Source organism: Miniopterus natalensis, chromosome 6 (assembly GCF_054644295.1).
Source record: "Miniopterus natalensis isolate mMinNat1 chromosome 6, mMinNat1.hap1, whole genome shotgun sequence".
Lineage (NCBI taxonomy): Eukaryota > Metazoa > Chordata > Mammalia > Chiroptera > Miniopteridae > Miniopterus > Miniopterus natalensis.
The window spans coordinates 70802266-70815671 of NC_142086.1; positions in this window are offsets into that span (position 1 = coordinate 70802266).

The window sequence follows — 13406 nt, forward strand, 5'->3', positions numbered from 1 at the left end:
GTTTATGTCCCGAAGATGCAGATGTAGTTAGTCAGAAGGACATGGGCGGGAACGATTTGTATTCTGTTTCTTCCCCTTTCCCCCTCTGCATCGGCCATCCATTTAAAGAAATTCAGACACCTTGCTCCAGACGGGTCCATATATGGGAGTCATATTTCCCTTGCTACTTTAGCTTAGGAAGTTACTAATCAAACAGTACCCCTTTCCTCCTAGCCTTGTGTAACAGAGCAAAACCCTCTTTTATTAACTGGTTTGGGGATTAGCCGTTGCCCTCGAGTAAGAGTGGAAGGAAAGGTGACCTCACCATGCATGTAAGGTATTATGTAAGATGCAGAGGTCAGCAAACTGTGGCTATGGCCTGTGAGCCGAATCCAGCCCACCACCTGCTTTCTAAGGAAAGTGCTATTGGACGCAGCCATGCCCGTTACTGCCGGTAACTGCTTCTGCTCCACAGCAGCGAAGCTGAGTAGTTACAACAGTGACCCCATGGTCCACAAAGCTTAAAATACTTACTGTCTGCTTCCTTATAGAAAAACATCATCAGCCCCTGATGTAGTGTATCACATCGAAAAGGAAGACCTCTTCAACCAAAGCGATTGATCTTAGCTGCTGCTTTTAAGGTTTAGGCATCAGTTTTTCTTTTCTTCTTCTGAATAGGAGACTTAGGCTCTGGAGAAGCTAATCCTCCCATTTTTCTCTCCCTATACCCTGCATGCCTTCGTGGTGGCTAAAAGAGCTGTCATATTTAAAATAGCAGAATCTATAAAATTAACATATTTTTGTCACTACCAGATATTTAACTTAGATGGGCAAGTTCATGCATGTAAAACCTTGAAGTTGCTCTCACTGCCCTCTCCTCATCCCTCTACTCATACCCACCTGGTCATCAAGTTCTATTGATTCTACCTCCTAAATGTCTCCTCCATTAACCCCCCTCTCTCTATTGCCAGTACCCGATTGGATTCCTTTATCTCTTACCTGAACTGTACCTGATCTACATCAGTGGACTCCGACTCTCCAGGCCTCCAAGCCGCCCCACCCCTTCTAAATCATCCTCACTGTCTGTATAGTGCCTCCCACCCCCCACCCCCACCCCCTGGTAAATCACTCACCACATATACAGCCTCCCTCAACACATGCTTGGGGCTTCCACATTAAAAATAGTATATTTCATTCTTCTATATTAAATAGTACCACTATTTACCTAGTCACTCAAGCTGGAAACCTAGAAATCATCTTTGGTTTGTCATTTTCCTTCATACCCCACACCAAGTTAATCAGCAACAAGTCAGCTCTCCAAAAATGTATAGTAAATCTAACAGAGCTAAAAGGAGTTAAGTTGACACTTACGTTCTCAGGCTGATTTAAGGACCAACTGAGAGGTAGACACGGAAGTCACACAAATGGAAATCAAAATATCACCTTTATTAGTAGTAGAGCTAACATTGATAGCTAGTTCTTCTACCAGCAAGTGAACGAATCCTAATAATGTGACCCCACAGCTAGCCAGCCACAGGCCTCCCTGCGCAGGGCAGAATGCCTGCCGTTGTAACGCTCACAGCACAGAGGAGCTGAGCGGACATACACACGTAGCAGGCAGGAAGACCTCCAACAGGAAAAGGAGGAAGAAGCCGGCATCACCCAGTGCTGCCTGACAAGTTCTGGGAGGAGTGAGTGACAATGAGGCAAGAACAGGAAGGTTACCAAGAAGTCACAGGAAGGATTCCCTCCTGCCAACATTCCCCAGGTTTTTGAACTAGTGGCGAGGCAGCCCTCCTTGGGAGACAAGGTTAACAATCTACTTGGGCAATCCCAGCCCCACTGTGAAGAGATTATTCCCCCAACACCAAGCACAGTTCTTCTGGGATGCTGGTAGGCAGTGTTTCATTTTTAACTCCGGGAGGGTCTTCAAAGGTTTGGCCATGAAATAAAATAACAATATAAATGTATTCCAATCAGAAAAATGCCATCAACAGAGTCCCAAATTTAAATATTAACTGCCTTTTTTAATGGATTTTCCTGGGAGGAAATTAGAGTTAAAAATTAAATGCCATGCAAATTAGTCCAAAGATTTTAGAGGTCAAAAGAATTAAAGTTCAAAATTATATTCTCTTATACTTGTGAGTTAAAGTTCCAAAAAAATTAAAGTCCAGACTTGGTCCTCTCCGATTTCTTATTTCTTCCCACTCTCAGCTAAAAGGGTCTTTTCTACAAGGTAGACCTAAGCTGTCGTTGGTAGCTAAACCTGGGCTGTCTCCTATGGAACAGATAGGAGGATACTGAACACATCTCTACTGTGTCCTGTATTTACCGACTCCAAGGCTTACCAGAGCACAAAGACTATCACAGCACTGGCCCTAGCTCACCAAATCTAGGAAACAACTCCATCCTGTTATTATTAGTAAAATTATGTGTCCAGAGCCCAGAGTTAGTGTCACCAGTGAGCTAAGTAGAGATTCAGTGGTACTGGATGAAAGGAAACGTCTTCATTATGCCACCAAGCCCAGGCTAGTCATCTGAAGTCCACAATCTGAATTTACACTGAATCAGGATTAATCTTCCATCCGGTAGTTAATTTTGACACCATGTGTCTACATATTGTGACAAGAGGTGGTACTTGGGATATGCACATAGCCTTCTTTCTAAGATAGTAGTATTAGAGACATTACAATCTTCCTGCAAAGTTAGAAATTTGTGTTGGTAGCAGCCCAGATAACCAGGCTTTTTTTTATGTGTGCCTGCCTTTCTAGTTATTCATAATCTCTAATTTTCCATTTTCCCTTTGAGTGCCATGTTTCTGGCATCCCAGTGTTGAACCAAATGTGGGCCTCATCAACGACCCATCAGTAAGCCCCTTTGGTCCCAGGCCACAGAGGGCACTTTCCATTGCCTCTTGCTATGAAATTCCTTAGAACTATAAAATCTGTCTAGAAAAGAGATTTTCACCTACTTGTCACCTAGTTGATTCAGCTGAATAATTACTCTTAGCAGATTCCTGAATTACTGTGGATGCTTTCAACGCTTGTGTTTCTCCATGGTCTGTGGGAAACGATTCCTCTCCAGTGGGTTCCTTGATTCACTCTCTTTCCTCCACTGTTAAATATTCCAGGCTAGGGATAGCGTTTATTTCTGGGACGTCATTAACTAAGGTATCAGTATGTGCTTTTAGTGCTTCATTTTCCTCCCCTGTTACTCCGCTCCTTCAAAATGACTCAGTTGAATTTCTGGAAGTTTAACCTACTTCTAAAATTGGTTACTTTCCTTTTCTAACACAAAAAGGACTGGAATTAAGGGCCTTTTAAATTTTTCTCTTTGCCTTCTAACCCAGAAAATAGATTATCTAGCATATGCCTCCAGGTGTTTGATGCATAGAGGTCACCTTAGTGAGACATGAAATCAATAAATTCTAAGGCTACTAAAAGCTACACTCCTCAAACAAATCTTGGCCACTTTCTCCTACCCAAGTTGGATAGTCCCACCTGGAAGATATTGTTCCATCAAACCAACATCCACTCTGGGCCTAGACTTAGTTGATTAATGCCAATTCCCTAAATTTCTCCAACACGTGCCCTAAAGGCACAGGCAAAACCTGCAGTAACTGTCCCCGAATCTTACTCACATAACAATTATTTGAGTATTTTGTGCTTTTCCCCTCTCAAGTCCATCCAGATTCTTTGTGACCACTTGGTATAACTACTCAGTCTTTAAAAAAATGTTCCCCAATTGCTCTTACTGTGGATTCTTCATCTGTTCCTTTCAGAGGGCCTCTCAGTTTGCTCCTGGATCTGGCAAGCAGTAGGGATGAATTCAGTCAGAGATTTTACTTACCTTTTTCATTTATTTTTTAATGGGCCCAGTCACCTACTGGTGAACCAGTAATAATGAAAACATCTTTACATTTTCTAATACCCTCTTTATGAACAACTATACTTCAGTACACTTCCAATTCCTTTTGTGCATATTCACTCTCATCTCCAAGAACTCATACCAATCTTCCTATATGTCCAGTCTCTACACTAAGCACTCATTCTGTTTCCACTATGGACTGCATGTGGCCTTCCAAGTTCATGTTAAATCCTAACATCCAATGAGATGTATTTGGAGGTAGGGTCTTTGGGGTGATTAGGTTATGAGGGTGGCGTTCTCATGAGGATGGAGAGCTCCCTGTCCCTTCCACCATGTGATGTTACAGTGAGAAGACAGCTATCTAGGAACCAGTGTATGTGAACCAGACACTGAATCTGCCAGCACCTTGACCTTGGACTTCCCAGCTTCCAGAACTGTGAGAAAGAAATTTCTGTGGTTTATAAGTCTACTCAGTTTATGATATTTTGTTATAGCAGCCCAAATGGGCTAAGAGAGTCTCCTAAGAAAAGTTTACACTCCCCCTAGATAATCATCTTGTCTTCCTTTACTTTGATTTTGTTCTGCTGCTTCCTTTATTCTAGCCAGACCGATACGTAACTTTCAAATTACTCCAGTTCTTCCTTGCTTTCCTGAGGAAACTATTGCTGGGGGTGGAGAGTTCAGACACGGGCCTTTGGGTTGTTTTTCTGCCTCAACCCAAGAAAATTGCTTATTATCTTCACCTAAAGAGTTTCCATTCCTGAAAATGAGTTTATTAGTAAAACCATCTCTTTGTGGGAGATTTGCAACTTGGGTGTCACAAATCTAAAGCCATTGTTACAACAAACCTAGAGCCAGTTCAGGTCACATGGTAGAGCTGATTCTTGAGTTATGGACAAGCCATGTGAATGTTAGTTGTATCACATTTTTCTCTCTCGAGCTCAAAAGAATATAAAGTGGAACAAAATCTCGGGCAACTGATCTAACAGTGCCTAATTAGAGCACGCAATGATCATTTACAGTCAGACCATATCTACTGGTCAAGCCATAATCATTTCTTGCCTGGATCACTATCATAGTTCCTAACTCATCTCCCCATCACCATTCTTGCCCCCTAATAGTTCATCTGCCACATAGCTGCCTGAATGATCATTTAAAAATTTACATAAGTTCACAGGACACTGTCAAGAAAGTGAAAAGAGCCCAGCCGAGCATGGCTCAGCAGTTGAGTGTAGACCTAGGGTCCAGGCAATCGGGGTTCGATTCCTGGTCAGGGCACATTCCCCGGTTGCGGGCTCGATCCCCAGTCGGGGGCGTGCAGGAGGCTGCCGACCAATGACTCTCTCATCATTGGTATTTCTATCTCTCTCTCTTCCTCTCCTTTCCTCTCTCTCAAATCAATAATGATATATTTAAAGAAAAAAAGAAAGTGAAAAGATAACTCATAGAATGGGAGAAAGTTTTTGCAAATCCTGTGTCTGATAAGGACCAGGTACCCTGAGTATATGAAGAACTTTTACAACTCAACAATAAAAAGACCAATAACCCAATTTTAAAATGTGCAAAGAACTTGAATAGACATTCCTCCAAAGCAGATATACTAATAGCCAGTAAGCATATGAAATGACTCTCAACATCGTTAGTCATTAGGGAAATGCTAGTCAAAACCACAATAAGATATCTCACACCCACTCGGATGGCTATAATCACAAGAACAGAAAATAACAAGTGTTGTCAAGGATGTGGAGAATGGATTCCTCATACATTGCTGGCAGGAATATAAAATGGTGCAGCCACTATGGAAATGAATTTGGCAGGTCCTCAAAAAGTTAAACATAGAGTTACCATATGACCTAGCAATTCTCCTAGATATATACCCACAAGAAATGAAAGCATAAATTCATATAAGTAAAAACTTGTACACAAATGTTTATAATAACATTATTCATAAAAAAGTTAATCAGTTCAAATTCCATTAACAGATGAATGGATAACAAAATGTGATATATACATATAGCGAGATATTGTTTTGCTCTAAAAAGAAATGAAGTAGTGTTACATGCTACAAAATGAATGACCTTGAAAACATTATGCTAAATAACAGAAGCAATACACAACAGGCTGTATGATTCTGTTAACGGCGAAAGGCACCAGATATTAGACCTTGGTCCTTGAGTTCGGCTAAGAAAAGAATTCAGAATCAAGGAACTCAAATACAATTGAAGGGGAGGGGGAGGCTGGGATTTTTGTCTGGAGGGCTTTTATCTGTGGGGATATTAGGGGAGGTCTCAGGGGAGGATCTCTATAGAATATTCATCGGCTTTCCAGGTGTGTCCTACCAACTGGTTGGCTCTAGGGCAGGGGTCGTTACTCACTGCAGCTGGTCCTGATGTCAGCTATGGCATTGCCCCATCTGGTTTTCCTAGTTTCTGGGCCTGGAGCTAAAGCACAGCTGAGGCCTAGGTGTTATCTCTAGTTTGACCAAAATGTCTCTGTGGTCAACAGACCTGAGGCTTTGTTCCTAAGATTGTTTGAGGTGGGTCAGAATCTCACTGTCTGGAGGGCTTGATGCTTAAGGGAGTGGTCGTGCAAGGCTTGTGTGGGAGCAGTATGAGGCTTTTCTCAAGCCCCCTGTTCCTCCTCTAAGGGGGCCTGCTGCATGATTACGGACATGCCAGGGGAGGAAAGGCCAGGGGAGGGTCGGAACCACCTGACCAGAGATATAAAAGGTCAGGGGGTCTAAACTGCTTGACCAGCGATATGCTGGGGAGGGAAGGTCACCCTGGAAACGAGGTTCCACCCTACAGTTGTTCGTTGCTAGGCACCCGGGCTTTCCTCCCTGAGTGACCTTCTGTACCTGGCCTATCATTCCTACTCTGCGCATGTCTGTCTAACTGCCTACTATACCAATTCCATTTAGATGACATGCCCAGAATAGGAAAATCCATAGAGACCAAAAACAGATTATTTTTTGCTAAGGGCTGGGGCAAAGGGCAAGGGAAGTAACTGCTAACAGATACAGGGTTTCTTTTTGGGGTGATGGATATGTTCTAGAATTAGTGGTAATAGTTGCACTCATTATGAACTGCTTGAAAAATACAATGGATTATGCACTTTAAAATGGTGACATTTATGTCATGTGAATTATATCTTAATTTTCAAAAACACTTATAGGGGAAAAAAACTTACGTCAGATCATGATCGTCCACTGGTTTAACTCTGCAACGGCTTCCTATAGCACTCAAAAAATATATAACCTCCTTACCTAGGCATATAAGGCCCTATGTGATATGACCCCTACCTGCCTCTCATCTCATCCCCCATCACTCCATCCCCATCCCTCACTGACATTTTATTGCAGGCTCACTGGCACTCCCACTTTTAACTCAGGTTTTATGCTTAATCTTCCTCCTGCTTAGAGCAGTCTTTGCCTAGAGCTTCTCATGACCTCCTCTTTCTTATCCTGGGGATCTCAGATCAATGTCACCTCTTCCTCTAGAGGCCTCCCTCACCATCACATTACCTGTATTATTCTCCTTGCAGCGCATATCACTGTCTAAAATTATCTGTTTGTACATGCATTCTCTGAGAATAGAGATTCTGTTTTCCTTGTTCACTGTCTCATTGTTTCTGAGTCCAGTAGCAAGAGTTTGCCTGCCAAGTGTGTTCCACTCTTCCTCAACTTCCTGTAAATCACTCAGTCTCCCTTCTGAAATCTAAGAGCCTGATCCCCAACCCCTTTCCTCCTTTGTCCAAAATGCCACATATACCCAATGTGGCCTCTTTAGTATTTTGTGCATATATGAATTCCCTACCCACATGTATTAAAATTCAATTTTTCTCCTGTTAATCCATCTCTGATGAGCCCAGCTAGAAGAACATTGAAGGTGGGAGAAAAAGTATTTTTTTAAGCCCCTACAGTACCTCACCATCATTTCCAGATTACCCAAAGTCAACATTTTATAGTTGTGGAAACCATGGTAAAACTGCCCAAAGTTTATGAAACCACTATATAAATCTTGCAGCGTCATTCACAATTCTGTTTGTTCTCTGAGAGGAGAGCTGAGGCGCACATGCTGGATCTGGGCACGCTGGAGGAGATCAAAGGGAGGATGGCAACGAGGCAGCACAGCGAGGTGTCCCTGTGATTGCAGCTCAGCTCAGCTTCCGGGCTTGTGCTTTGTTCCTGCAAAGGGGCAGTAATAAGGAGCAGAGCCCCTGCAAACCACAGAACAAAAGCCACATCTGCTTTGGGGCCCAGGAAGAGGGTGAGCAGGAGAGAAGGGTGACAGACAGCCATTAAGTGAAATTAGGGAGCAAGCATGAACATGCCTGTGCTGGAGTGAGGGGGATGTGAGGGTAGCGGAAACCACGGGCTGACGTCAGGCGGCCAATGAGGAGCCAGCGACACGCCCTCTGCAGCAGGTACCCTGTGGCTTCTGTGAAGAATCTGAGGCCTGGGGTCTCCACATTTTGCTGGTGAAGACAGAGGCACACGCTGCCATTTCATGAGTATGGGCTAGGGAAATGAGGTTACACATATAACATAGGGGACAGTGCTCATATCCCCTTATTCAAATGAGGAAAATGTCCTATTTTTATTCTGAGATGATCTATGAATCATATATGACATAAATTAAGTGGAAGCAACATTGAAGGGGCGGAATCTGTCACTGTGTATTTTAGTGAGTTTGGTCATCAGGCAAAAGAAAATGCTTACCTCTAAACTAAGCCAGATGGGAAAAAATGTAAAGATAATTTAGGTTTAGATGATCAAATGAAGAATAAAGGTTACTGAGGTAGGAAAGAAAAGGCTTGGAGGGGTCAGAAAGTGAGGTGGTACAAAGACATTAAAGGCTGGTTTGGAAACAATAACCGACATTGTGACATGGGAAGAGCAGGATTTTTAGCTGAAAAAGATGAGGCTTTATTTAAAATCAGTTGGAACAATTACATGCAAAGTTTTGAAAGTAAGTCAGAGTGATTTGCAGAAAGTTTAAGTAGAAGAAAGTGAGCAGAGTGTGGTGTGGCCCAGCTCGCCCAGACACACTGAGGTAATATCTAAGGATGTCTCAGATCATGAATTAGATGCATTTCAGGTTATAGGAAGGGACCTACTGCTGGCTCGCACAGATCTGAATTTCTAGAACAGCCTGCTGGGTGTCTTTCACTGTGAGGCATTCCCACACACTCCACTGAGCAAATCTGCTTGAAGTAGGCCTTTAATCACTATAAAACCTACAACGCCTTCCCATGTCTTAGGAAATCAACTCTGAACTCTGCCTGGCTTCCTAACCCCACCCTACCTGTTCAATCTCCCTTTAGTTCTCTCCAGCACACACCCCCCTCAGGCCTGTCCCTCCACTCGTCCTGCCTCTGGGCCTTTGCCCAAGAGGCTGCCTTGGTCTGAAATGTATGCTGTCGCTCATCTGCCCAGCCAAATGCCGTTCTTCTGGCAAGGTTGAAGTTACGTTTCAATTCCACCACGGGTCTTTTTTTTCCTTCTTCTTTTGATTATTTTATTTATTTTTTAAAATTGAATTTATTGGGGCAACATTTGTTAATAAGTTATATAGGTTTCAGGTGTACGATTCTATAAGACATCATCCGTATATGGTATTGTTTGTTCACCACCCCAAGTCCAGTCTCCTTCCATCACCATTTATCCCCCCTTACCTTCTCCTCCCTCCGCCGGCCCCTTTCCCCCTGGCAATCACCAGGCTGTTGTCTGTGTCTCTGAGGGGTTTTCTTCTTTCCTTAATCCCCTCACCATGGGTCTTTCTTGATTGCCCCTTTCTTTGAACACTTAAAGTACAATTGTTCAATTATACACTGCCATGTATTATTCACTGTTCTTTTACATGGATTAGCAGAGGAACCAGGGGAAAGAGAAGAGAGGGAGGAGTGAAACCCTGATTTTAGGTTCTGATTTGGGGGTGGGCGTCAGTAGAGAATGGAGGAAGTGGAGCACGTTGACCCCAGAAGCCCTTGGGGCGGGAAAGGAAGTAGGGCCAGCTGTAACAAGCATCCTGCTTTCCACCTCACTTGGCAATAACATCTGAAGTTTTAAGGTCAGTGTCATGAGGAATGAGACATTTCTCTGGATGTTCCAGATAACCAAAGCTTACCACAAGAATTCGTGGGCTCAACTCCAGGCCTACTGAATCAGAGTCGCTGCAGGAGGGGCCCAGCAACCTGTGTCTCAGTAGCGCACTAGGAGATTCTGACACACAGTCACGTTAAAGAATCGTAGCTTTCCACCACAGAAACTTAAAAATTGCTCATTATCTGAAACGATTTCCATAATACATTACATACTTCCTTGCCTTTTGGAACAGAACAGACTAAACATAAAGTGCTCCTTTCTTCTGGGGCCAAAGTCCCCAGGATGAACATTACTTCCTGCCCAGGGTCACTGTAACGGGCTGCATACCAGACAGAACACTCAGCACCTCACTGCCAGGGCCGACGTCCACCTGGTCACCTCACGCAGGCTGCTGACTGCAGTTGTCCTTCGGGTCCACCCAGCCCTGATGATTATCTATAACAATACGGGAGGAGTTCTTCAGCTTGGGGCTTTATGACAACAATATGAAGACTAATTGAAGGGGACTGAATCACAGTGGAAAAGAAAATGCACGCAGTTCACTAATTACACCCACCCCTAACGCTACAGAACAAATGCTGCGCCCAGGCATTCCGGTGACATCTTTCAATGTCTCCGCTAAGGAAGAGGAAGTTTTTAGGCAACTCCAAGGAAATGTTTGTTCTCAACTGAATTTCACTTTTTATGTTATCCAGGCTGTATGGATCCTCCTCCAGATCACACACTCTGTTCTTACCACACACCAGTTTGCCCAGGAACAGCTGCTGCCTTAACAAATCAGTTAAAAGGAACTTCGCAATCTGCATTTGCAGTTGCTCACAGTTCATATTTTACTAAGACATCTCTCCGAACAATGGCCAATGCGGGCTTAGCTTTCCTGAATATTCTGTGCTGAACCTGCCGCCAGCTTCTTACTGCTTGGGAGCAGCACCTTTTCCACATTCACAGCTTTGTGTGTCTCTGATCAGCATCTCTCTGCTCTGCCCATATTGAGGTTTTCAGAAGATTTATATCCAGTTCATTTCCTTTGGGGAAGAAATAACTTCTAGATCAAGTCCAAACTGAATAGAATTTCCTTGGATCTGAAGGTAAATGCACATGAAAATGTGACAGGTACTGACAAAAATGCCTCTCAGAGGGATTTACCAACGTCCCCAGAAATGGAGAGGGTGCTTATTTCCCAACAGCCTCACCCGCAGAGACAGAAATTTCTTTTTCCTGTGGATATCTTAGTGTCCTGTGCCATCTTTCCATGACGGTCACCGTTAGAAGAACTTCAACCACCTCCCTTCAGATGTTGACCCTTCCTCTTGGAGGCAGGTTTTTTTGTTTTGTTCTGTTTTTCAGTTTAATTTAAAAAACTGAATTGAGAACTTACTTTGAAGCTAGTTCTCACAAGTATGAAATCACAAATCTTGAAATCTTGCTACGATATTTGTAATGACCTCTATTCTTTTTCTCTCTGAAAATGAGTCAAGAGTTTTTTGTTTTGTTTTGTTTGTTTTTTAATATATCTTTATTTATTTCAGAGAGAGGAAGGAAGAGGGAGAGAGAGAGAGAAACATCAATGATGAGAGAGAGTCATTGATCGGCTGCCTCCTGCACGCCCCCGACTGGGGATCGAGCCCACAACCTGGGCATGTGCCCTGACCGGGAATCAAATGGCGATCTCCTGGATCCTAGGTCGATGCTCAACCGCTGAGCCATGTCCAGTCAGGCGAGTCAAGAGATTTAAAGTCTGAAGGGAAAGAAAATTCTAAATGATCCAGCTCTATTTGCATAAAGAGCTTGGAGTTTCATGGTATCTATTTCCACATCCCAAGAAATCTCTTTTATTTCCATTCATAGAAAAGGACTGTTATTTGCTGGGAGTCCAAAGCTTCCCTCACCACACAGCAACTGTCCTAGTCTTCGCTTCTAGGACAGCTGAAGTTCAAAGTTAACCCTAACGAAGGATGATGATAAAAAAGGGGAAACCGGGTGGGGAGAAGGGAGTATATAGGATCTTTTGGTATTTTCCACTCAGTTTTTCTGTAAACCTAAAACTGCTCTAGAAAATAAAGTCTGTTAATGAGTGTTTTAAAAGTAAAAAAAAACAACAAAAACCAGAATAGGCTATGTTACAAAGTACTGCTTTTATAATTGAGACATGCATGTGCAGAAAACAACAAAACATTTCACAAAAGCACATACAAAGAGAAGATACTCATTCAGTACCTTAGAAGGGTAACATTTGGGGGCAGTGAAAATGGGTGGTGGAGTATGACAAAATGGAACTGACAAAATTAGAGGGGGACATTGGACCAATGGTGATAATGTACCATGAACTGAGTATGAGGAAATCTGTGCTATGAACTAGAAATTGACAACAACTACAAAAAGTAGTTGTTGGGCAGGAGGGTGGAGTTTAGAGAAATTTAAAAAGAGCACACATGCTTCAGCCCCATTTCAGACCAACCGCATTGGAAACTCCAGTCTTGGAGCCCAAGCTTGGGAATTTACAAAAGCCCTGTATTAACCTCATCATCTATTCATGTCCAGAAGCCCATATTGATATAAATAAATGACTGAAAAATTGAACAAGGGAGAAGAAACAAATCTTCCTTCTGTCAGAATTCCAAATAACTTTTGTAGATACTCCCTTTATAGGAGGTGGAACTTAATCCCTCTTTCCCTCATGATTGTGAGCTGAGTTTAATCATTTGTTTCTAAAGAATAGACTATGGGAAAGGGGGAAAGTGACTTTATAGCGAAGAAAACTGACAAACACTACCTAAACTAAGCAGTCAAGGTTAACATAACCAGTAGTAAGTCATATAGCTAGCAGAGGCCCCTGATGCCATGTGCTGAGAATGGCACTTCACTTCTGTGGCCATCCTCCCCAAAACTAAAGGTTAAGGTCGGTGATGCACAGGCAGGCTAAATAACCATCTCAGATGGTGAACAAAGAAAAATTGAATTTATTTCAGGAAAAGGGGGTAAGGGATGGAGATATCCAAAGGGAAGGACTACGCAGCACCGAGTGGAAGGGTATTGCATCCACGATGGCAGCCAAAATATACTTAGGACGGTGAAACAAGAAAGGCGCATAGAAAAAGCAACAGGAGAGCCTAGGCTGGGCTGCTTTGGCTCACTGAGAAGTCAGAGAGAGAAGGGGCCTTGGAGACAGGTTCAGGGGTTAAGCCCGGGATGAGAATGGTACTTTGCGCCCCTGGTTGCAAGTCTCATTAGGTCCCCTGGGAGGGAAGAAGGGGGTAGGAGATGGTGCTGGTGTGCTCCACTGCTGGGGAGCATGCGCTGGGTCCTTTGTCCTGAGCGTATTTCTCTCTCTCTTGCAGGTGTAAATCTTAGGGGAGGTCTCAGGAGAGTGTCTCAATAGAATATCCATCAGCTTTCCAGGTGGGCTCTTTCAGGGTCGTGGTCGCCACTGATTGGTCGGTGCCGGGGCGGGGAG